The sequence below is a fragment of the Bombina bombina genome, chromosome 3 (genome assembly GCF_027579735.1).
Source record: "Bombina bombina isolate aBomBom1 chromosome 3, aBomBom1.pri, whole genome shotgun sequence".
Classification (NCBI taxonomy): Eukaryota; Metazoa; Chordata; class Amphibia; order Anura; family Bombinatoridae; genus Bombina; species Bombina bombina.
In genome coordinates, this window is record NC_069501.1 from 560,063,469 (window position 1) to 560,088,639 (window position 25,171).

Below are 25,171 nucleotides of genomic sequence, written 5' to 3' on the forward strand. Positions count from 1 at the left end.
AGAGATGCATCAAGCTCTGCTGAGAAGTTTATAAGACCTCTGAAAATGCCTGGATTTAATGAATCATCGCTTTCGTCATGTCCTCGAAGTGCAAGTTCAAATGCGCCGCAAAATAAAATACAATTAATTATTTTGGAAAGAACATAGCGATTTTTGGTTACTTGCTCATTATGTCTTTTAATATTCAAACGATATGCACTGTCAAGTTGTTGCCGAATATCAACCCTTCCTAGCAAATTAAACTCTAATGTGGAGTTTAAATGTGATTGGGAGCAATTATGTTTATTGTTTTTTTGACTTAAATGTGATAAATCGGCGACCCCATAACTCACCCAGCTTGAATCCCCACTTTGTTTTGCAAACAGGAGACAATAAAAACAAAAGAGCTTGTTAGATAATTCACAACCACAAATCCATGGATATTTATCATATACCTCGGGTTTGAATTCTCTTTTGTAATCTCTAGTTTTACATTTTGTCACCTGGGTAAGGTTAAGCATAGGTGTTGGCCTGAGCATTTTAATTTCCATTTTTCTTTCAATGGGCAACGTTGAAAAATGTAATTGCTTTAGCTCAGACACACTAATTTTACTAAGTGCCATCTTAACTGTTAGTTTACACACAAAGAACAGTCCTTTGCTCTTATCTAATATATAACTTGTAGGTAGGTAGCTCTGCAGCTGTTAGAAAATATACAACTCAACTTGAAGTAATAGTTTAATAGTTTCGCGGTTGTTATGTAATATATAACTTGTAGGTACTTTATGTAACTCTGCAGCTGTTAGAAAATCTACAACACTAGTATGCAACGGCAAGTAGTTTTGCGGTGCTGGTTGTTATAAAATATATTGCAGTCAGCTGTTAGAAAATATCAACTACAACTAATAGGTAATATAATAATTATAATAATATAGCTCACTATATATAAAATATAAAATGTTAAATATGCCGGTTTACTGCCTAATTTTAGTATCAGCAGCAGCACAGCAGTTTTTTTTGTAAAAAAAATTTACCTTTTTTTGCAAAACTGCTAATTGCAATCTGATAATTAATTATTCTTCTAAAATACTTAAATGTATTAATGGTAAGCAACCGTGACAGCCGTCAACGGTCAACAACTAGTAGTATCAACAGCAGCACAGCAGTTAACTGCTTTTTTTGTGAAAAAAAACTTTGTTCTTTTTTTGCAAAACTTCTAATTGCAATCTGCTAATTAATCTGCTAAAATACTTAAATTAAATGTATTAATGTTTAATGGTAAACAACCGTGACAGCCGTCAACGGTTAACAACTAGTAGTATCAAAAGCAGCACAGCAGTTAACTGCTTTTTGTGTGGAAAAAAAACTTTGTTCTTTTTTGCAAAACTTCTAATTGCAATCTGCTAATTAATCTGCTAAAATACTTAAATTAAATGTATTAATGTTTAATGGTAAACAACCGTGACAGCCGTCAACGGTCAACAACTAGTAGTATCAAAAGCAGTACAGCAGTTAACTGCTTTTTGTGTGAAAAAAAACTTTGTTCTTTTTTGCAAAACTTCTAATTGCAATCTGCTAATTAATCTGCTAAAATACTTAAATTAAATGTATTAATGTTTAATGGTAAACAACCGTGACAGCCGTCAACGGTTAACAACTAGTAGTATCAAAAGCAGCACAGCAGTTAACTGCTTTTTGTGTGGAAAAAAAACTTTGTTCTTTTTTGCAAAACTTCTAATTGCAATCTGCTAATTAATCTGCTAAAATACTTAAATTAAATGTATTAATGTTTAATGGTAAACAACCGTGACAGCCGTCAACGGTCAACAACTAGTAGTATCAAAAGCAGTACAGCAGTTAACTGCTTTTTGTGTGAACAAAAAAAACTGTTCTTTTTTGCAAAACTTCTAATTGCAATCTGCTAATTAATCTGCTAAAATACTTAAATGAAATGTATTAATGTTTAATGGTAAACAACCGTGACAGCCGTCAACGGTCAACAACTAGTAGTATCAAAAGCAGTACAGCAGTTAACTGCTTTTTGTGTGAGAAAAAAAAACTTTGTTCTTTTTTGCAAAACTTCTAATTGCAATCAGCTAATTAATCTGCCAAAATACTTAAATTAAATGTATTAATGGTAAGAAACCGTGACAGGGGTCAACGGTCAACAACTAGTAGTATCAAAAGCAGCACAGCAGTTAACTTCTTTTTTTGTGAAAAAAAACTTTGTTCTTTTTTTGCAAAACTTCTAATAGCAATATGCTAATTAATCTGCTAAATTACTTAAATTAAATGTATTAATGGTAAGCAACCGTCACAGCCGTCAACGGTCAACAACTAGTAGTATCAAAAGCAGCACAGCAGTTAACTGCTTTTTTTGTGAAAAAAACTTTGTTCTTTTTTTGCAAAACTTCTAATTGCAATCTGCTAATTAATGTGCTAAAATACTTAAATTAAATGTATTAATGTTTAATGGTAAACAACCGTGACAGCCGTCAACGGTCAACAACTAGTAGTATCAAAAGCAGCACAGCAGTTAACTGCTTTTTTTGTGAAAAAAAACTTTGTTCTTTTTTTTGCAAAACTTCTAATTGCAATCTGCTAATTAATCTGCTAAAATACTTAAATTAAATGTATTAATGTTTAATGGTAAACAACCGTGACAGCCGTCAACGGTTAACAACTAGTAGTATCAACAGCAGCACAGCAGTTAACTGCTTTCTGTATTTGTAAAAAAAAAAACATATTTTTGCAAAACTTCTAATCTGCTGACAAAAAAATTATTTTATTATTCCCAAATTACTCCACTAAACTTACTGACTAAAGCCAATTGTTTTAAGAGAGGACTTTTTTTTCTCACACACACTGGTGTCTGTCTCACTGACTCTCTAGTCTCTACTAGTACTAAGTAATCTCAACTCTGTTGTGTAAATTTAATTTAGTTAACTAACTACAGTTAGTTTAAAAGTTTAAACTAAACTAATAAGCTCAGGCTCAGCAGCTGCAGGCCTGAAGCAAAATAAGGCCCACTGCCCAGTGCCCACCCACTACTAAGGCAGCTTAAGCTAACTATAGTATTCTATACTATAAATTATTATATATAACTTAGTAAAGAAAGTAAGTCTGTAATTATTTCTGTCAGGAGTCCTGGACTCACTGTTAGCACACCACGTCTGCAGCCAGCAAGGGCTGCCTAAATCGTTTTTTTGAGGCAAGTTAAACTTGTTTAACAAAACAGACTCAGAGCTAACAAGGGGAGGAGGCTTGTGGGGGCAGTCACGTGACGCTAGTAGCGTATCAGAGGCGAGACTCACCCATGACAGGCAGACTGGGAGGAGCCAGAGCACAGGCTGAAGTCAGCTCGCACACTTCAGCCTGTGCGAATAGGGCTCAATTACCAGTGCCGGGCTGGGAGGAGCATCGCCTGCACAGTAATACATAGAGATCACTGTGCAGGATAGGGTTTTGCTTGATCGCACGTGTGATCAGTGTGACAGTGGACTGGTGTGCACAGTGCGCGCACTCGCGCAGTGAGAGCAGCCCGAGGAGGAGACGCTAGAGACTGACTGATGCGGTCTCACTCTCTACGCTGGTGACGTCAGCGTCGGTCCGCCTGGGTCCTAGCTCCCTCCTGCTTCAACTTTTCAAGACAGTGCAGTTGACTTAGACTATATGGTTATTATGGTAAATGGTGTGTGGTGGTACTGACACTGACTGTACCGGTGCTGAGGCAGCTAGTGGCTAACAAAAATAACAAAAAACAGAGCCTACAAAATAAACACACACACACTAATAAAAAAAAAAAAAAAAAAAAAAAAAATTAAACAATTTTTTTTTTGGCTGTTTTTTTTTTTTTTTTTTGCCCCATTTTTTTTCCTCCTTGCCCCCTGGGGGGGTTCACGTGCGATTGTGCACAACTGGAGGAGCCTCCACTGATTAGGACACAAAGAGGGAACAATAATTTCTCTATTAATGTTGTTAGAATTCACAACCTTAGGTAGAAATTTAAGTCCGCAAAACTGCCTTATCCTGATGGAAAATCAGAAAAGGAGATTCACAAGAAAGAGCAGATAATACGGAAACTCTTCTTGCAAAAGAGATGGCCAAAAGGAACAACACTTTCCAAGAAAGTAGTTTAATGTCCAAAGAATGCATAGGCTCAAAAGGAGGAGCCTCTAAAGCCTTCAAAACCAAATTAAGACTCCAAGGAGGAGAGATTGATTTAATAACAGGCTTGATACAGACCAAATCCTGTACAAAACAGTGAATATCAGGAAACTTAACAATCTTTCTGTGAAATAAAACAGAAAGAGCAGAGATGTGTCCCTTCAAGGAACTTGCAGACAAACCTTTATCCAAAATATCCAGAAGAAACTGTAAAATTCTAGGAATTCTAAAAGAAAGCAAGGAAAATTTATGAGAAGAACACCATGAAATATAAGTCTTCAAAACTCGATAATAAATCTTCCTAGAAACAGATTTACGAGGCTGTAACATAGTATTAATCACTGAGTCAGAGAAACCTCTATGACTAAGCACTAGGCGTTCAATTTCCATACCTTCATATTTAATGATTTGCGATCCTGATGGAAAAACGGACCTTGAGACAGAAGGTTTGGTCTTAAAGGAAGTGGCGAAGGTTGGCAACTGGACATCCGGACAAGATCCGCAAACCAAAACCTGTGAGGCCAAGCTGGAGCTACCAGAAACACAAACGATTGTTCCATGATGATCTTGGAGATCACTCTTGGAAGAAGAACTAGAGGTGGGAAGATATAAGCAAGTTGGTAACACCAAGGAACTGCTAAAGCTTCCACCACCTCCGCCTGAGGATCCCTGGACCTGGGCAGGTACCTGGGAAGTTTCTTATTTAGATGGGAAGCCATCAGATCTATTTCTTAAAGACCCCACATCTGAACAATCTGAGAAAACACATCTGGATGGAGCGACCACTCCCCCGGATATAAAGTCTGACGGCTGAGATAATCCGCTTCCCAATTGTCTACACCTGGGATATGTACCGCAGAAATTAGACAGGAGCTGGATTCTGCCCAAGAAAGTATCCAAGATACTTCTTTCATAGCTTGGGGACTGAGAGTCCCACCCTGATGATTGACATATGCCACAGTTGTGATATTGTCTGTCTGAAAACAAATGAACGGTTCTCCCTTCAACAGAGGCCAAACCTGCAGAGCCCTGAAAATAGCACAGAGTTCTAAAATATTGAATGGTAACCTCGCCTCTTGAGATTTCCAGACCCCTTGTGCTGTCAGAGATCCCCAGACAGCTCCCCAACCTGAAAGACTTGCATCTGTTGTGATCACAGTCCAGGCTGGACGAACAAAAGAAGCCCCTTGAACTATACAATGTGATCTAACCACCAAGTCAGAGAGAAACAAACATTGGGATTTAAGGATATTAATTGTGATATCTTTGTATAATCCCTGCACCATTGATTCAGCATACAAAGCTGGAGAGGTCTCATATGAAAACGAGCAAAGGGGATCGCGTCCAATGCTGCAGTCATGAGAACTAAAACTTCCATGCACATAGCTACTGAAGGGAATGATTGAGACTGAAGGCTCCAACAAGCTGAAACCAATTTTTTTTTTAAAAAAACAACAATTTTTTATTGAAGTTAAGAGAAATGAAACAGTAAAGATTCGTCCATTGACAATATTCGTATAGAGATAACATATACACTCTTCTCACATAACAAAGTAGTAATTAGGTTACAATTTTAGGTATCAATTCTGTGCTCCTATGAAACAATATATAAAAGTAATTGTTATCGAAGCAATTAAAAGGTGTGTAGCTAGAGCAATAAAGGAGCTATACCCATAAAATATAGAGCAATGTTTTGTAGTATAATTGTCTATGTAAAGATAGGAAAATCTACATTATGAAATAAAGAACATAAGAGTGAAATCTCAGATTATGTTTGACTAATGTGTCAGTAAAGAATTTGGACATAATATACTGGAACTTCAGTTTTATAATTATATAAGGGAGGGGGTTCAGCGGTCAAGAGCCGCCCTATGTGAAATAAACAAGGGGAGGGGGGGCAGGACCATCTAAAATGACAGAGCGATGTGGTGAAGGGAGCAGACTACACATGTACAAAAATATATCAATATGTTATCCTGACAAGCCCAATACATATGACCTCAGAGAGAAAACTAAGTCAGAGGATCCCCCTGTTATGAGCAACTCAGAGTGTGCTTAACTCATCTACCCTAAATGACCCACCTCCCTACATAGGAAAACCTGCTGATGAAACCAGCAATTTAGTATTGTTTATATTAATCCTACTTGAAACTGCCAAGAGCTGCATACAATAAACCCTCATGTCTCGGCCGTTGACATAAGGGCCACCTATCAGCAAATTGGTATTTTGTGGTATCAATTATGAATGTATAAATCTTAGGCGCTGGGAGTCATAGGCAAATTGTGGGTGTCCTAAGTGAGATCAGCTATTATATCAAGTAAGGGTTCTTGAAGAAAGAAAGAGAAACTTAAATACCCCTATAATACTAGTTCTAACATAGAAGAAAAAATAAATGGTGATAGGTAGGAATGGTAAATTTTTAGAGGCCCCAGGGAATGTTCATGCAAACCTAGCAAGTATAGGGGACCAAGGGTAATCTTAGAGAGGTGGGTCATTAACTGCAGGTTATATTCTGGGAGACTCCAAAAAGAGGTAATTCCCACTTATTAGCTTATATCCTGCACCCTGAGTAAGACATAAGAGGCAGGGGAGGTCAATTTATTTACAGTAGTGAGGAGTCGTTACAAGGGTATATGTGAGTAGTGATTATATGGCCTGTGTCAGATAAATGAGCTGTAAAAGAGACTCGGGCTTCATTCCTTAATAAAAGTAGATGAATACACAAAACATATATCATATGAACCCGTGGATGTCACAAGACAAACTGTGGCTAGGGAAGGGGTGTCAGTCATCTCTGAATCAGTATCTTTATGGGAAAAAAGTAAAACATGTATAACCTACATACACGACCATCACTATAAGGCACATGGAACATGTTAGCATATACAAGCAAGTAATTAGGAGAATACCTTATATATGAACATCTAGTAAAGACTAATATGAATGAAACTGGTGCAATAACCAAATCTGGCATATAACATATGGGGCATTATACACATAGGTCATGAGGTTTCAGGACTCAATTGCTAAGCACACTCGTCTGTAATGAGAATTGTGTAGTACCTAAAGCTGGAACCAGAGCATATTACATATGGAAAAACTACGGTATTAGGATAATGTTATGCACACTGTTACTTCTCTGAACAAAGTATGTAAACTGCAATAATAAGACAAGGTTATATACATTATTAAACTTAAACTAGCTAGTTATATGAATATTCCTCAACTGGAGGTAATGAGAACTTAAACAGGTTACATGAGACTATATAATCCATATATAGTTCAAATATGTCTTTGTACTATCTTTAGTTAACCTACTCTGGAGATAGTGAGATGACCTGGAAACTGTGAATCATAGAGCAGCAGCAAGGACTGGATTTTTGGTAATACAACTCTAGCTTTTACGTAAATAACGGGATGAGTATGTGTCCCTGAATTAAGAGTTTGTCCATATGCTAAAATATCCAGATCCAAGCCATATTTGCATCTCTGATGATCAACAATAACATTTAGAGCGTGTGTGTGCAGGATGTATGTTCTGTATGAGGGTATAAGTAGTATAGGTCACAACTATAGAATAACTAAAGTAAACTTAGACTTAGGAAAATCTATTACAGTAAAACCTCCGAAAAATAGAGCTATGCGTAGACAACAGTAGCAACACAAACCTCTGTTTGAATGTGGATGAATACTGATAAGGTAACCTGAGTCATAGACAGCCGTTATAAGAGTTGCATTGCTTCTAATTTACTAAGATCCAACATTAAGGAGCTATGTTACAACTGTAAAATAACTGACGTAAGACATCAAAGGAGCAGTATAAAAACTCACTATGATAATCTACCTACACTCTACATTGATAGCTGAAGTGCATATATAGTTCATGTAGCCCGCTAAGACGCCACACATCCCCACATTTAGAGCAATGCAAACAATAAGATTCTCATAGGGGAACCTGTTACATGAATTAAACAGTCCATCAATTCAGGAACAGAGATTAGTAGTATCATGCATGAACATTAGCTCAGAAGGTGGAACAACATGGGTTATCATTAAACAAGTAATGCAGTACTAAAGTCTATATTGCTAAAGTTATCTGTGTCTTGAGACATTTCTCCTGTCAGTCCCCTGGAGAAGAACGGAAATTAAGGAGATATGAGCTCCCCCAACTGTTCCTACCTTTTAGAGGCATATGGTAGGTGGTGCCTGAGCCTTCTCATCAGCCTGAGAACTATGCGCTACATAAAATGGCCTCCATGAAAATCGGACAAAGGAACATCAAAAACCACAGTGCGGGTACACATATAATCTGAAAGTACGGCTGAAGAATAAAAAGTAAAAAGCCCCACATAGACAGCTATCATGACTTCCATAAGTTACCATCCTGTAGCGGTATGTCCTACCACAAATAAGTGAAAGTTGGGCACATGAGACATCAGGGCTGCTTACACAAATTTACCCCACTCCAGTTCTGAATCCTATCAACACATGACCGTTGGGGAGTTCTGCCAATATGCCGTGCTACGACATTGGTAATGGGCCCTCAAAATCTGCAAGACGGATCTGGTAACATTCAGTGACCCATATGTATGTAGTTTCTCCTCCCGGTTTTCAATCACAATCAGGAGTCTAGCCGCATACCTGGGATACCAAGGAGGGCTGGTGCTAAAACTGTAGTCGCTAAGGTTCTCGTAGCATTCTAAGCTCAGCTCGGTTACCAACAAGGCTGGGGTGCCTTGTCAATAGGTTACCTTCAGTATCGGATATTTTCATGCTCATTAGCTGGCCTCTTGTGCTCTCCCATGAACGGACCATATCCCCTGAGGTAAGAGAGGCCAAAGAAGAGGAGGTCACTTGCGCCTGGGTTAGTGATGTTATCACAGCATCGCACTGCGCAGCGTTGGGATTTAGAGGCACTTGTATGTGAGCCTGGAACTCCACTGGTTTGACTACAGCTGTGGCGGCCCCCCCGTGCCCATAGCCACTCCGGATAATAGATCTCAGGCTGTTAAATTGGCTTGTCATTCGGTTGTCAAAGTCCTCTAGGAGAGCTCTCAGTTCACTATAGAGATCCTCGATGGTGAGGTATTAGAGCTGACAAGTTTTGGCTGACTAAACTGGCTTGTAGTTTTGTGGGAAGTACAGCTTGTAAAATGTTGTTTCACCCCACATGGCTTCATTAAAGAGTATATGTTATCCTTCCATCTTCAGAGTTGATAAGTTTCCATTTCTTGTGAAGTATTAGACAAACATAAGGGGTCTTTAGCAGGATAGTAAAGAGAATAAATACATTTTAGGGCTTATATTAGTTAATTAATCCATAAAGTCTAGTCCCAGAGCCAGGAGCTGCTGAGAAACACGTCTGGTCCCCATGGTAGTTGGCTCCACCCCCATCTGAAACCATTTTTAATCGTCTCTTGTCTGTTAGAGACAGAGTCATGGACACTGAATCTATCTGGAAACCTAAAAAGGTGACCCTTGTCTAAGGAATCAAGGAACTTTTTGGTAAATTGATCCTCCAACCATGTCTTTGAAGAAACAACACTAGTTGATTTGTGTGAGATTCGGCAGAATGTAAAGACTGAGCTAGTACCAAGATATCGTCCAAATAAGGAAACACCGCAATACCCTGTTCTCTGATTACAGAGAGTAGGGCACCGAGAACCTTTGAAAAGATTCTTGGAGCTGTCGCTAGGCCAAATGGAAGAGCGACAAATTAGTAATGCTTGTCTAGAAAAGAGAATCTCAGAAACCGATAGTTGTCTGAATGAATATGAAGATATGCATCCTGTAAGTCTATCGTGGACATATAATGACCTTGCTTAACAAAAGGCAGAATAGTCCTTATAGTCACCATTTTGAAAGTTTTCACTCTTACAAAACGATTAAAAATTTTCAGATCCAGAACTGGCCTGAATGCATTTTCTTTCTTTGGAACAATGAATAGATTTGAATAAAACCCCAGACCCTGTTCCTGAAACGGAACTGGTATGATTACCCCTGAAAGCTTCAGATCTGAAACAAACTTCAGAAAAGCTTGAGCCTTTACTGGATTCGCTGGGATTTGTGAGAGAAAAAATCTTCTCACAGGAGGTCTTACTCTGAATCCTATCCGATACCCTTGAGAGACAATACTCTGAATCCATTGATTTTGGACAGAATCTGCCCAAATGCTTTGGAAAAATCTTAATCTGCCCCCCACCAGCTGAGCTGGAATGAGGGCTGCACCTTCATGCAGACTTGGGGGCTGGCTTTGGTTTCTTAAACGGCTTGGATTTATTCCAACTCGAAGAAGGTTTCCAATTGGAACCAGATTCTTTGGGGGAAGGATTGGGTTTCTGTTCCTTATTTTGTCGAAAGGAATGAAAACAGCTAGAAGCTTTAGATTTACCCTTAGGTCTTTTATCCTGAGGCAAAAAACTCCCTTCCCCCCAGTGACAGTTGAAATAATTGAATCCAACTGAGAACCAAATAAATTATTATACAAAACAGCAAAAAGGGAGTAGATACCTCAAATAAGAAGTCTCTAAAAGTCTAGGAGAAAACTGCACAACTGCACAAAAAACAGAAAGAGACCGGATATGCCAAAAATACAAAACACACTTTAACATACTTAAAAAGTAACACACACATACTCAGGGCCGCCACTAGAAATTTTGGGGCCCCTGACTTAACCATTGATCAGGGCCCCCCCTCCTTTGACATGTGCAATTTTTGACCAAGTGACTAAAACGTATATGCACTTTATTCTTAAGTGTCTATTTAAATTGGAATTGTTGTAAAGGTAGTAACATACACACACACAGACACACTCATACACTGAAACACACACTCACACATAAGGATTCACATATAGACACTCTCGCAGACATGCAAAGAAACACACTCAGACACAGACACTCAGCACTTGTTTACATTGACCTGACAAGTAATGAGGTAAACTACAGTTTTGTGAAAAAATGAGATTTAGAAAACAAAATATGGAGTTCTGATTATATTTTTGCAAAGGAAGATGCCAACTAAATGATGACAACAGCATGCAGTGGCTGAAAGGAAGGGCCCTGAACTGCCTAAACAATAATTTAAAGGTTAAATGGTGGATTGGTGACTTCCAGAAAGGTCTTGTTAGTCTCAAAGTCTGTAGAAAGATGTGAATAATCAGAAGTAAGGTCAAAATGTCCTAAAAAGGAACAGACAATGTGTATGTGCATAGTGGTTTAGTGCACACTCAGAAATCCTCTCAAATGCTAATACTTTACTCCTTGTAATAACAATTCCCATGCTCAATTAGCACTCTGCTGTAGTACCCACTGGTGGTGGCTGCCAAAATGTAAAAAAAAGAAAAACATTTTTTTTTTTTTTTTTTTTTAGTTCTTGCCTCATGGGGCCCCCCTGGCCCATTGGGCCCCTGACAGGAGTCACCCCTGTCACCCCCTGATGGTGGCCCTGCACATACTAGGGATCCCTTATTATCACATAAATGAGATCGGCTTTAGAAAAGTCTGGTGCACCAAAGAGAACAATGAAATACAGTCAACTTCTCCAATTGAAAATATGTATTGCTGTATATGGGTAATCCAAAGTTAATAGGACTGGTGTGTTGGTGGAAATGCACGATTAATAAATCATAGTCCCAAAGGTGCCACAAAGCCAGGAAAGACAGGCATCATCCCCATACTGAAGGTTTGAAACAGACACGCTAGCATAGAAAAGAGGAGCCTTATATACACGTATCAACAGGTATGACCACCGTTGAAGCATCCTCCAACACACCAGTCATAATATATAGTACCTGTCTCCTTAAGCAAGTGCTCCTCCTAACTCCGCTGCTGTATTTACGTGCTGCCTTCCTGGGTTATCCTGTACATGGGGGGATTCCATGTAAGTAACAAGCTGCTGAACACAGACGAGTCGTATCGCTCGTTTCACTCCTTCATGTATTGCAGCATGGAGCTTCTTCTGAGTGCTGACGTCATCTAGGAAAACGTGCCTTCTTATTGGATGCATCTCGTCATCAAGTGAATCCTTATTGGTCAATGGATTTTGCACTTTAATTAGTCCATGCAACTGTTTTTACTGACTTCAATTGTTGTTAAGTATCCAATAGCAATATGTTAGACACAATTGCTAGTATAGGCATTATCGTGTTACCTAGATGGCAAATAAATCTTATACTAAAACATTACTATACCAACAATAATAAAAAGTTTTCTTTTAAAAAAGAAACACCCACAAACAAACAAAACAAATGCCTCATTAAATATACTAGCAATTGTGTCTAACATATTGCTATTGGATACTTAAGGTTTGCTCCCGAAATGTTGCTGTCTTTGTGCTCAATAAATAATTGAATACCACATTTTGCTGCCATCCTTCTTTGGATTTTTCTGAATATTGTTTGGTCTTGGTGGTGGAGACCTGGTTGGTGTGCAGTGGTCTGATGGGCTGGACTGTCCTTGCTTATTTTTGTATTATTTACAGCTCATTCAGTCCTTGCACCAGTGGAAATGATTTCCTTATCAAATTATGGATGATGAAGCACCATCTGGATTTAAAATGTTTTCTTATTCTGAAACAGAAGCTGCCAGAATAACGACCCTTACCAAGGGCTCAAGGGATTTTTTTAAAAATGGCTCCCCTGGAATCATCTACTAAAGAGTATGAAAAGCTGGCTAAGAAGAAACTAGCCTATGAATTACATGTGGCCACTTTAGCTGAGTACCACAGGATTAAAAGGATTCCCCGTGGGTTAAGGATGTCTACTCGCCCTACATTGATGCGAGAGAATAAAACCTACTGTGACAAATTTGAGCAAATTCTCAACAAATGCTCTATGGATCTTATGGTACTCACTGTGGATTGCCTTAACAGTGAGCTAGCTGACCAACAAGTAAGACTGGATGAGATGTCCTCCGTTATAAAAACCTCTTTACCTGCTGATAAGTCCTCTAAATTGCTGTGTGAAGTTGATTCCCCTGTCCTGGAGTTGAAGAAAACTATAGAAACTCGCAAGTGGACCAAGTTTTCAAGGGATGAACTTGATTATGCACAGGGACATGTATACTGGTGGTGCTTTGACCCGGAAGGCACTATAAGGAGAACTTCCAGGTAGAGGGAGACGCTGTTTTCATGCATCTAATCGCAGCAGTAGTAGCATTGGCTCCTCTGAACCGTCGTCATCTGGGGACTCGGATGCAGAACACGCTGTGCGGGCAGGAAACATGGAAAAGGTAAAAGAAAATCGTCTTCTGCAATCAGCACACAACAAGCAGAAATAATTTGTGCTGTTGAAGTCTCTGATCAGATACCTGGGTCTGTTGGTTCCAATGTGGTAATTATACCTACTGAATTTGACCATATAGAAAATACGGGACTATCTGCTAATATTCATTTAAATAAAGAGGCTGCTTGTTCTACTGTGGACTCTTCTGCTTTAAATAACAATGCTAAGAATATTGTGGTTAACATATCAAGCTCCCCTATTTCTTATGATGAATCATGTGTCTTAAATAAGGGTTTGTCGTTCTGCCCTCGCAACAATTGTAATTTTTTTCAACTATACAAAGATCTTTTTTAGATTATTTAGAAATATCAGACTGAAAACCCTTTGTTTTGATAGGGATGTTGGAACTATTACTAAGACCGATAATAAGTTAAATTTAAAGAAATTGGGTCTAAGAAATAAGAGTTCCTATATTCCTAATCAGAACAATGATAGCGTTGAAGCTTTTGTAAACTTGGTATTATGCAATATTGATTTATTAAAACAGAAATTGGATAAAGATAAAATAGCCAGTAAAGGTAGTAACAAAAGTTCCAATAGGTTTCAGGCCAAAAGAAGTTATATTGATGTTCCTATTAAATACAATAATTTTTCTAAAAAAAACTTTGTAGCTTTAAAATCTCTTCAATCTAGGGATGACATCATACTAAAAAGTGCTGATAAAGGCGGAGCCATTGTCATTTTAGACAAAGAATACTATGTTAATGAAATTAAAAGCCAATTAAATAACACTTTTGTATACAGAAGGTTATCCAACAATCCCATTTTTTTAATACAGAAAGAACTTGGAAAATATTGCTTAATGCGGTAAATAATGGTATTATTGATAAAGATTTAGCTATTTTTTTTTAGAAATTAAACACCCTAAAACTCCTGTGATTTATGCTTTACCCAAAATCCACAAAAACTGTAAGGAACCTCCAGGCCGCCCCATAGTTTCCAGTATTGGTTCAGTGTCTTCTAACATATCAGTCTATTTAGACAAAATATTAGGACCTTTTGTTGAAAATTCAAATTAATTTCTTAAAGACACTAGTGACTTTCTGCTAAAAATTGAGGCATTGGGGTTGAGCACTAGTACATTTCTACTTTTCAGCCTTGATGTCGAAAGCTTATATACATCCATTACCCACGTAAGTGGTGTGGGGGCTGTAAAATCTGTTTTAAGTAATAGTGGAGATTTTTCTATTGCTCAAATTGAGTTCCTTGTTTTATTGTTGGAATTTGTTCTTTATTACAATTACTTTTTTATTTCAGGATGAATATTTTTTACAGATACAGGGTACCGCCATGGGTTCCAACGTCGCCCCTAATTATGCTAACTTATTAATGAATATGTTCGAAGAGAAATTTGTTTTTACCAACTTGGACTTCATTCGATGTGGCGCCTGTTGGTGGCGCTACATCGATGATGTCTTTGGCATTTGGTTAGGCGACGTTGGAACCCTGGTTTCTTTTGTTAATGATTTAAACAGTTCCACTACCCATTTAAAATTCACTCTCACTTATAGCGAAGAGGAGTTGGTGTTTTTAGATACCAAAATTATTAAGGTGGACGATTCCCTTAAGGTTGACTTGTTTAGAAAACCTACAGACCGCAATAGTATACTGCATTTTGATAGTGCCCACCCATTAGCCCTTTTAAAAGCATTACCTAGAAGCCAACTATTAAGAGTTCAACGCATTGTAACTGATGAAAATTTATTTGATCTCAGATTGAGGAAAATGAGGGATTGCTTTATTGAGAGAGGCTACCCCCAGACTCTAATTGAAAAAGAAATGGACACTATATCACATATTCCAAGAGAGAGCCTTTTAAGCTCCAAGAAGGACAAAAAGGTCCAAGAGTCAGCGGATGGTCTTTGTCTCCGAGTTTAACTCCCAAAGCCACCTAATACAAAACATAATTAAAAAACACTGGGGCATTTTGAAAAAGTGTAATCTTAACCAGTGTTCCCTCTAAGGCCAGTTTTGTGAGCGGCCCAGCAGTGAAACAGTTAATTTGAGCAATTAGCAATCACCACACAATACAGACGGCAAGGTGTGGTTCTCTTTTTAACTATTTCACTGCTGGGCTGCTCACAAAACTGGTCTTAGAGGGAACACTGATCCTAACATACTTGAGTTTGTTGACATGCCAATGCCAGCATTTAAAAGAGGGGTAAATTTCCATCAAAAGTTAATCAGATCTGATATTGGGTCTTTAAATGCTTTTGATAAGCAAATATACTTAACTAATAAAAATAATGGATGTTTTCCCTGCCTTGATTGTTCCTATTGTGGGAACATGACCAAAGGGTCATCATTTTTTCATCCTAAATCTGGGAAAAGGTACACAATTAAGGGTTTCCATACTTGTAATACTCAATATGTGATATACCTTGTTAAATGCCCTTGTGGGAGTGGCTATGTGGGTGAGACCATTAGATCTATCAGTGATAGAATCATTGAACACAAGAGTTCAGTTAGAAATAACAATCTACTTGCCCCTGTCTCCTGTCACTTTTCTAAAATGGGACATGCTGTTAATCAGCTACGTTTCCAGATTATTGAATTTGTTAATAGACCAAGGAGGGGAGGGGACAGAAACTTATTATTAAAACAAAGGGAATGCTTCTTGATTTTTGAACTAGGCACTATGGAACCTGATGGCATGAATAGGGATTGGGATCTTTCTGTATTCTTATAAATAAACTTTTTTATAAATATATTTTTATAAATATATTTTTAAACACATTTTTGCCTCAATTATCTTTGCTTCTGTTTTTTGGTTAAGTTCATTGGACACTGTTTCAGAGATTGGTTAATGTTAAGTATATGAAATGGTTAAATTTTGTAAATATTCTTCACTGCCCTCTTGTGACGGTAGGGTATATAAAGGTACTTTGTATCAGTGTTTGTTATTGCATGATTAAGGGAGGTTTGCTCCCGAAACGTTCCTGTCTTTGTGCTCAATAAATAATTGAATACCACATTTTGCTGCCATCCTTCTTTGGACTTTTCTGGATATTGTTTGGTCTTGGTGGTGGAGACCTGGTTGGCATGCAATGTTCTGATGTGCTGGACTGTCCTTGCTTATTTTTATAATTTAATTACTAGACAAGAATTCAGTTTCCTATCCAATCATAAACCAAAAATACCTGTTTTTTTACTGGATCCCAGTTAAGAACCCACCAGGACGCCCTATTATTTCTGAGATAGGGGGTCCCACTGAAGGGATTAGTAATTATGTTGACAGATTTTTGCAGCCATTTGTAAACGAATTATGCACATTTGTACAAGACTCTACAGATGTGATCAAGAAGCTATTTTAGTCTATTTGGACGTTGAGTCTCTGTATTCTTCCATCCCCCACTTGGTTGGACTGACAACATGTGAAAACTTTTTAAACACTAGAGGTTTAGGTTATAAGAAGCATACACAGTTTGTAGTTCAATTATTGAAGTTTGTACTTTAAAACAATATCTTATAATTGATGGTAAATGTTTCAAACAACAGCAAGGAACAGCAATGGGGGCTACATGCGCCCCAACGTATGCATGCCTACATTTAGGCGGATGGGAAAACCAAGTGGTTTTCAGTGAACATGCTGATTTAATTGAGGCGCATGTAGCCCTTTGGATTAGCTATGTGGATGATATCTTGCTCCTCTGGCACAGAGGATGAACGTTGTTTCCCTTTTAAATTGTAACGACTTTAACATCTTTTTGACATGTAGTCATGATTACAATCAAATTCATTTTCTTGATCTTCTGATCAGTAAAAAAGATGGAAAAATTGAAACTAAAGTTTTTTGTAAGCCCACTGCTACTAATAGCCTCCTTCTGAGATCAAGCCACCATCCTGAAAACTTGAAGAAAGGAATACCATACGGGCAGTTTTGCATTTACGCAGAATTTGCTCTGAGGACTCAGTTTACAAAAAACAGGCAAAAGAAATGGCGACTCGTTTCCATGAGAGAGGCTATTCCAAAAGAAGCGTTAAAAGAACCCTTTTTAGAGCATCACAGCAACAAAGAAAGGATCTTTTACACAAAACAAAGAGAAAGGATAGTGATGGAACAAAAATTTGATTAATCACAAAGTACAATGCCCATTGGAGCAAGGTTAAAACTATTTTAAGTAATAATTGGCACTTGGTCTCTAATGCCCATAACCTCCACGAACATGTGGGAGACTACCCACTTATGACAGCAAGGAGACCCAATAATCTTAAAGACCTCCTTGTAAGAAGTGAATTTGCAAAAGTTCCTACATGTAATTGGTTAGAACTAAATGCTCAAAAAATAACTGGTAGCTCCCCATGCAGTCACTGTGTCTGCTGCCAATTCATGCAGAGAGCCAAAACATTCAGCACTAATACTGGGGTCACATATAGGATTACGTCCTTTATAAATTGCTCCACTATGGGAGTTATATATTTATTATATTGCTCTTGTAAATATTTCTATGTGGGAAAAACCTTTAGAGAATTTCGATCTCGAATCACAGAACATAGGGATGATGTAAAAGATTTTAACATTGACAGCCCTGTGGTCAGACATTTTGCCCAATTCCATAAATCAAAAACTGACAACCTCCATTTTATTGGAATAGAGTCAGTCAAATTAAGTACACAAGGGGGTGACATCGACAAAAATTTTTTGCAGAAAGAGACAAGATGGATATATAAATTAGAATCAATGTCCCCAAAAGGTCTAAATGAAAAATTGGAATTTGCATCTTTTTTAGGCTAAACTTTTCATGTAATATACATTCTCCCCATGCCTGTTTGGTAAATATATTTAAATTTAATGGAACCTCATTTGTTTAAATCACCCTATATATAGATGAAATTTCTATAGAAGCTTAGGAACACTTAACCGTACTAAGATGATTAAATTGAATATGATGTATATATATATATATATATATATATATATATATATATATATATATATATATATATATATATATATATATATATATATATATATAGACAAAAGATGAATATAAGGGTATTACAAAATCCCTGATTATGTTACTAACATTTGGTGGTTTGTTTGTGTGTGTTTCTTTTTTAAAAGAATCTTTTTTATTATTGTTGGTATAGTAATGTTTTAATATAAGATTTATTTGCCATCAAGGTAACACGATAATGCCTATACTAGCAATTGTGTCTAACATATTGCTATTGGATACTTAACAACAATTGAAGTCAGTAAAAACAGTTGCACGGACTAATTAAAGTGCAAAATCCATTGACCAATAAGGATTCACTTGATGACGTGATGCATCCAATAAGAAGGAATGTTTTCCTAGATGACGTCAGCACCCGGAAGAAGCTCCATGCTGCAATACATGAAGGAGTGAAACGAGCGATACGACTCGTCAGTGTTCAGCAGCTTGTTACTTACATGGGATCCCCCCATGTACAGGATCACCCCGGAAGGCAGCACGTAAATTCAGCAGCGGAGTTAGGAGAAGCACTTGCGTAAAGGAGACAGGTACTATATATTATGACTGGTGTGTTGGAGGACGCTTTAACGGTGGTCATACCTGTTGATATGTGTATATAAGGCTCCTCTTTTCTATGCTAGCGTGTCTGTTTCAAACCTTCAGTGTGGGGATGATGATGCCTGTCTTTCCTGGCTTTGTGGCACCTTTGGGACTATGATTTATTCATCGTACATTTCATTGTCCTATTAACTTTGGATTACCCATAAACAGGGATCCCTAGTATGTGTGTCTTACTTTTTTAGTATATTAAAGTGTGTTTTGTATTTTTGGCATATCCTGCCTCTTTCTGATTTTCGTGCAGTTGTGCAGTTTTATCCGAGACTTTTAGAGACTTCTTATTTGAGTTATCTACTCCCTTTTTGCTGTTTTGTATTATATTTATTCTAGATTGCACCTGCCTTATATAACATACGTATAAGGTTTAAAAGTGAGCTATCCATATATACCATATCTTCTACAAATAAATGATTACCTTAGGAAGAAAGATATAGTAATCTAGACTTAGATACCATGTCAGCATTCCAATATTTGAGCAACAAAGCTCTTCTAGCTAAAATAGCTAAAGACATAGCTCTAACATGAATTTTGATGATATAAAAAATGGCATCACAGATAAAATGATTAGCATGTTGAAGCAAGCGAACAATGCTAGACAAATCAGGATCCATTTCCTGTTGCGCTAAAGTTTCCAACCAAAAAGTTGATACAGCTGCAACATCAGCCATAGAAATGGCAGGCCTGAGAAGATAGCCAGAATATAAATAAGCTTTCCTTAGATAAGATTCAAGTTTCCTATCTAAAGAGTACTTAAAGGAAGTACTATCTTCCATAAGAATAGTAGTACGTTTGGCAAGAGTAGAAATAGCCCCATCAACTTTTTTAAACCTTGAAGAAGGGATAAAAGAAGTACCAGACCTATTACATTCCTTAGAAATCATATCAGAAATAGCACCAGGAACTGGAAAAAGCTCTTGAGCAACCACAGGAGGCTTATAAACAGAATTTAAATGTTTACTAGTTTTAGTATCAAGAGGACTAGTTTCCTCAATATCCAAAGTAATCAACACCTCTTTTAACAAGGAGCGAATATACTCCATTTTAAATAGATAAGTAGATTTGCCAGTGTCAATATCTGAGGTAGGATCTTCTGAAATTCAGTATGTTGTCGGTCATTTGAAATTTCATTAACTTTATGAGAAGTTTTTAAAGACCTTTTACGTTTATTAGAAGGTGCAATAGCAGACAAAGCCTTCTGAATCGCATCAGCAATACAATCTTTTATATTCACAGGGATAATATGTACATTAGATGTTGAAGGAACAACAGGCATTGTACTAGTACTGATGGATACATTCTCTGCATGTAAAAGCTTATCATGACAACTATTACATACCACAGCTGGAGATATAATCTCCACAAATTTACAACAGATACACTTTTAAAAAAAAAACTATGGCCTAGATTTGGAGTTTGGCGGTAGCCGTGAAAACCAGCGTTAGAGGCTCCTAACGCTGGTTTTAGGCTACCGCCGGTATTTGGAGTCAGTCAAAAAAGGGTCTAACGCTCACTTTTCAGCCGCGACTTTTCCATACCGCAGATCCCCTTACGTCAATTGCGTATCCTATCTTTTCAATGGGATCTTTCTAACTCCGGTATTTAGAGTCGTGTCTGAAGTGAGCGTTAGAATTCTAACGACAAAACTCCAGCCGCAGAAAAAAGTCAGTAGTTAAGAGCTTTCTGGGCTAACGCCGGTTCATAAAGCTCTTAACTACTGTGCTCTAAAGTACACTAACACCCATAAACTACCTATGTACCCCTAAACCGAGGTCCCCCCACATCGCCGCCACTCGATTCAATTTTTTTAACCCCTAATCTGCCAACCGCCACCTACGTTATACTTATGTACCCCTAATCTGCTGCCCCTAACACCGCCGACCCCTATATTATATTTATTAACCCCTAACCTGCCCCCCACAACGTCGCCGCCAGCTACCTACAATAATTAACCCCTAATCTGCCGACCGCCACCTACGTTATACTTATGTACCCCTAATCTGCTGCCCCTAACACCGCCGACCCCTATATTATATTTATTAACCGCACCGCTATTATAATAAAGTTATTAACCCCTAATCCGCCTCACTAACCCTATAATAAATAGTATTAACCCCTAATCTGCCCTCCCTAACATCGCCGACACCTAACTTCAAACATTAACCCCTAATCTGCCGACTGGAGCTCACCGCTATTCTAATAAATTTATTAACCCCTAAAGCTAAGTCTAACCCTAACACTAACACCCCCCTAAGTTACACCCCCCTAAGTTAAATATAATTTAAATCTAACGAAATTAATTAACTCTTATTAAATAAATTATTCCTATTTAAAGCTAAATACTTACCTGTAAAATAAATCCTAATATAGCTTCAATATAAATTATAATTATATTATAGCTATTTTAGGATTTATATTTATTTTACAGGTAACTTTGTATTTATTTTAACCAGGTACAATAGCTATTAAATAGTTAAGAACTATTTAATAGCTAAAATAGTTAAAATAATTACAAAATTACCTGTAAAATAAATCCTAACCTAAGTTACAATTAAATTGTGCGATTCATCCAGCAGCGATACTCACAGGTTAGAGCTTCAAGGAGTCACTACAAAACTCCCCAACAATAGTAGAATAAAGTGAAATGAAGCTCTCCAACATGCCAAAGTTTCAATACTTTATTAGAGAGAGTGCAGAGTCAAACAGCCACGACGTTTCGGGGAACCATGCCCCTTAATCATGTGGTAAGTGATAGTATATAATATATAGGATTTTAACCCTTACAATCTTGTAATTTACATTCTATAAATGCAACAGCACCATCTGCTGGTGAAAAATAGGTAAACCATGTACAAAAATTAAAAACAAAAAACAGCTATGAAGCCCCTATAACAGAACCACATCTATACATACAGAAACACTGCAATACAGTCATTAGAATTTATTCTAAGAACATTAAGCAACATGACTTAAGATTAATACTGCAGAATATATGAACACAAGAGCAACACCAGCTCAATAAAACACAGACCAGTCTATCTCTCTATTAAGCCCCCTAGGTTCCAGGGTATCCAACTTGAAAATCCAATAGGATTCACGTTGTTTCAAAAGGACATCCCTATTGCCACCCCTACGGGGGACTTTAATCTGTTCGATTACCTGGAACCTAAGTTGGCTAATATGGTGTCCCATGGCTAAAAAATGGTAAGCCACTGGTGCAGTGAGTACCTTGCACCTGATGTTGCTCTTGTGTTCAGTAATTCGATCCCGTACCCTCCTAGAGGACTCGCCAATGTAGGCTTTTCCACATGGGCATTTGATCATATAGATAACATAATTGCTATTGCAAGTAAAATAGTCCCTATAATAGAATTTATAACCACTATGTGGGTGTGAAAAATAGGGACTTTTTACTATTGAATTACAATTGCTACACCCTAGACAGGGGAAACAGCCTAAATTCTTTTTGGTAATGAACCGTTGTGACAATGTTCTACCAGGGCCAATGTCAGCTTTGATTAAAGAGTCCCTCAGACTCTTACTCCTCTTGTATGCTGGCATAGGCATTTGGTCAAATTCATTAACCTCCGAATTGCAGTTTTTTAGGATACCCCAATGTTTCCTGATGATTTTCCAAACCTGATCACTTTGTCTGGAAAATTCAGATACAAAAATCATCCGCTTTGAATCTTTTTTGGCAGATAAACCTGGCTTTAATAGTGACTTGCGATCCAATTGAGACACCTGATTGATGGTGTCTACAATGAGATCTCTGGGGTACCCACGTTGCAAAAATTTGTCACCCATTTCTGAGAGTCTCAAGGGCACTTTAGATTCCTCTGCAACTATGCGCTTTACTCTGAGCAATTGGCTCTTTGGTAATGATCTGATCAAAGAAGGATGATGTGCACTGTTGTATAACAGTAGATTATTCCTGTCAGTCTCTTTACTGAAAATATCAGTCTTGAAATTGCACCCATCCTTTAGAACAGTCACGTCCAAAAAGTCAATTGAAATTTCACTATAAGTAAGTGTGAACTTAATACTGTTTGTCGAATTATTCAACTCCTTAACAAAAAGTTCAAGGGCTCCAACGTTGCCCAACCATACTCCAAAAATATCATCAATGTAGTGCCACCAGGTGGCGCCACACTGACGAAACAAAAAATTTTCAAAAACAAATTTCTCTTCAAAGAGGTTCATAAAAATATTTGCATAGTTAGGGGCAACGTTGGAGCCCATGGCTGTACCCTGCAACTGCAGATAGAAAAAATCTTCAAACAAAAAATAATTATTAAAGAGTATGATCTCTAGCAGTTGCAAAATAAACCAAATTTGTGAACTGGAGTATAAACCAGAAGTAAAGAGCGCATGTTTAACAGCTCCCAACCCGCTCTCATGGGTGATGGAGGTATATAAACTTGCCACATCCAGACTGAAAAGAATAAATTTATCAGTCTGGAGTTGCAAGTTATTCAATTTGACCAAAAAATCATTGGTATCCTTGATAAAAGTACTTGACTGCTCCACCAGGGGTCTCAAAAGTTTATCCAAAAAAATGGATATCCCTGAGAACACAGAATTAGTCCCAGCAACAATGGGTCGCCCAGGTGGAGCAGTCAAGGACTTATGAATCTTAGGCAGCACATAAAGTACTGGCGAGATAGGATCTTTAACAATCAAATATTTAGCAGTTTTATCATCAATGATGCCATTGTTCAGCGCTAATTTGACAGTGACAGATATTTCTTTAGTAATCTTAGATAAAGGATTAGCAGCAATTTTCTTATATACATACCCATTACTTAGCTGATGATAAATCTCAGACCTATAATCAGTTTTGTTCAAGATCACAGTCGCACCGCCCTTATCAGCTTGCTTTAAAATCACCCCATCCTTAGATTTAAGTGATTTCAGGGCTAGATGGTTAGCTGCTGTGAAGTTGACCAAACCAGGTTTAACCTTATGCTTCTGTTGAGTAACTTTAGACTGCAATTTATGTACATCCAAAAGGACAAGTTGTTCAAAAGTAGCTATACTATGATCAGTAACCATAGGATAAAACGAAATTTTATTAAACAGCCCCAAATTCTTGATGCTTAAAGGGTTAGTTTTATTGACACAATCACCAACAGGGTCAGAGCTAACAGCAGTAGAACCAATATCGCTATTACACTGTGATAATCTCTTATCCTTATTATAATGCCAGAATTTTAATCTAACATTCCTGAAAAACCTATACAAATCCTTGTTAAGGTTAAAAAAATCACAGTCACTCAGTGGGCAAAACGATAGTCCTTTCTGCAAAACATCCGCTTCACTCGTATCAAGTGGGCAATCAGATATATTAACAACTATATCTTTTTGCGTGCCCTGGTAACTCTGTTGGTTGAGGCTTTGTTGGTCTTGTTTACCTTGGTGGACTTGCTTGTGCCTCCGATGTTTCCGGCCCCTTCTCCTGCACTGTCGGAGGCCTCTGTTTGTAAAAAATCAGAGGATGAATCGGAGCTGCTGCCTGACGTTGCGTTACGTCGCTGTTGCCTTCTCCTTGCACCGGAAGTGACGTAACGCTCTTTTCCCATAGGGTCGTACACCCAGCGGTAGATCCGATTGGAGGAATAATCATCAGTGTCCCTTTGGAACTTTAACCTCTTCCTTTCCTCGATCGTTGTTCTCATCTCGGTGAGTAATTCTTTGTTGGAAGATATCAATTTGTCCCATTCCTCTGTGGAAATACTCTGACGAATCTCCTCCTCCAATGTTGCAATAGCTACCTTGATGTTGTTCAGGTCAATCTGTAAATATTCAACTGTAAGGACAATCAGGTCAAAGGAGCATTTGTTGAGGATCTGCTCAAACTTTTTGCAATACTCCTGATTGTCCTTCAACAGTGTTGGTCTGGTATTCATCCATAGACCCCTGGGAATCCTCTTGACTCTGTGATATTCGGCCAGAGTGGTGGCATGGAGATCATATGCCAGCTGCCTCTTAGTTAATTTCTCATATTCATTACTTGCCACTTGTTTAGGTGCAGTGTGTAAAAAATTCCGTGATCCTTTCACCAGTGTAGTGATTCTAGAGGCTTCAAACTCTGTATAGGTAAAAGTTTGTGACCCTGCAGGTTCCTCTTGACTTAACATCTTGAAAACAGGCTTGGTAGTGCACGGATGAAGTAGTGAAAAAACAATC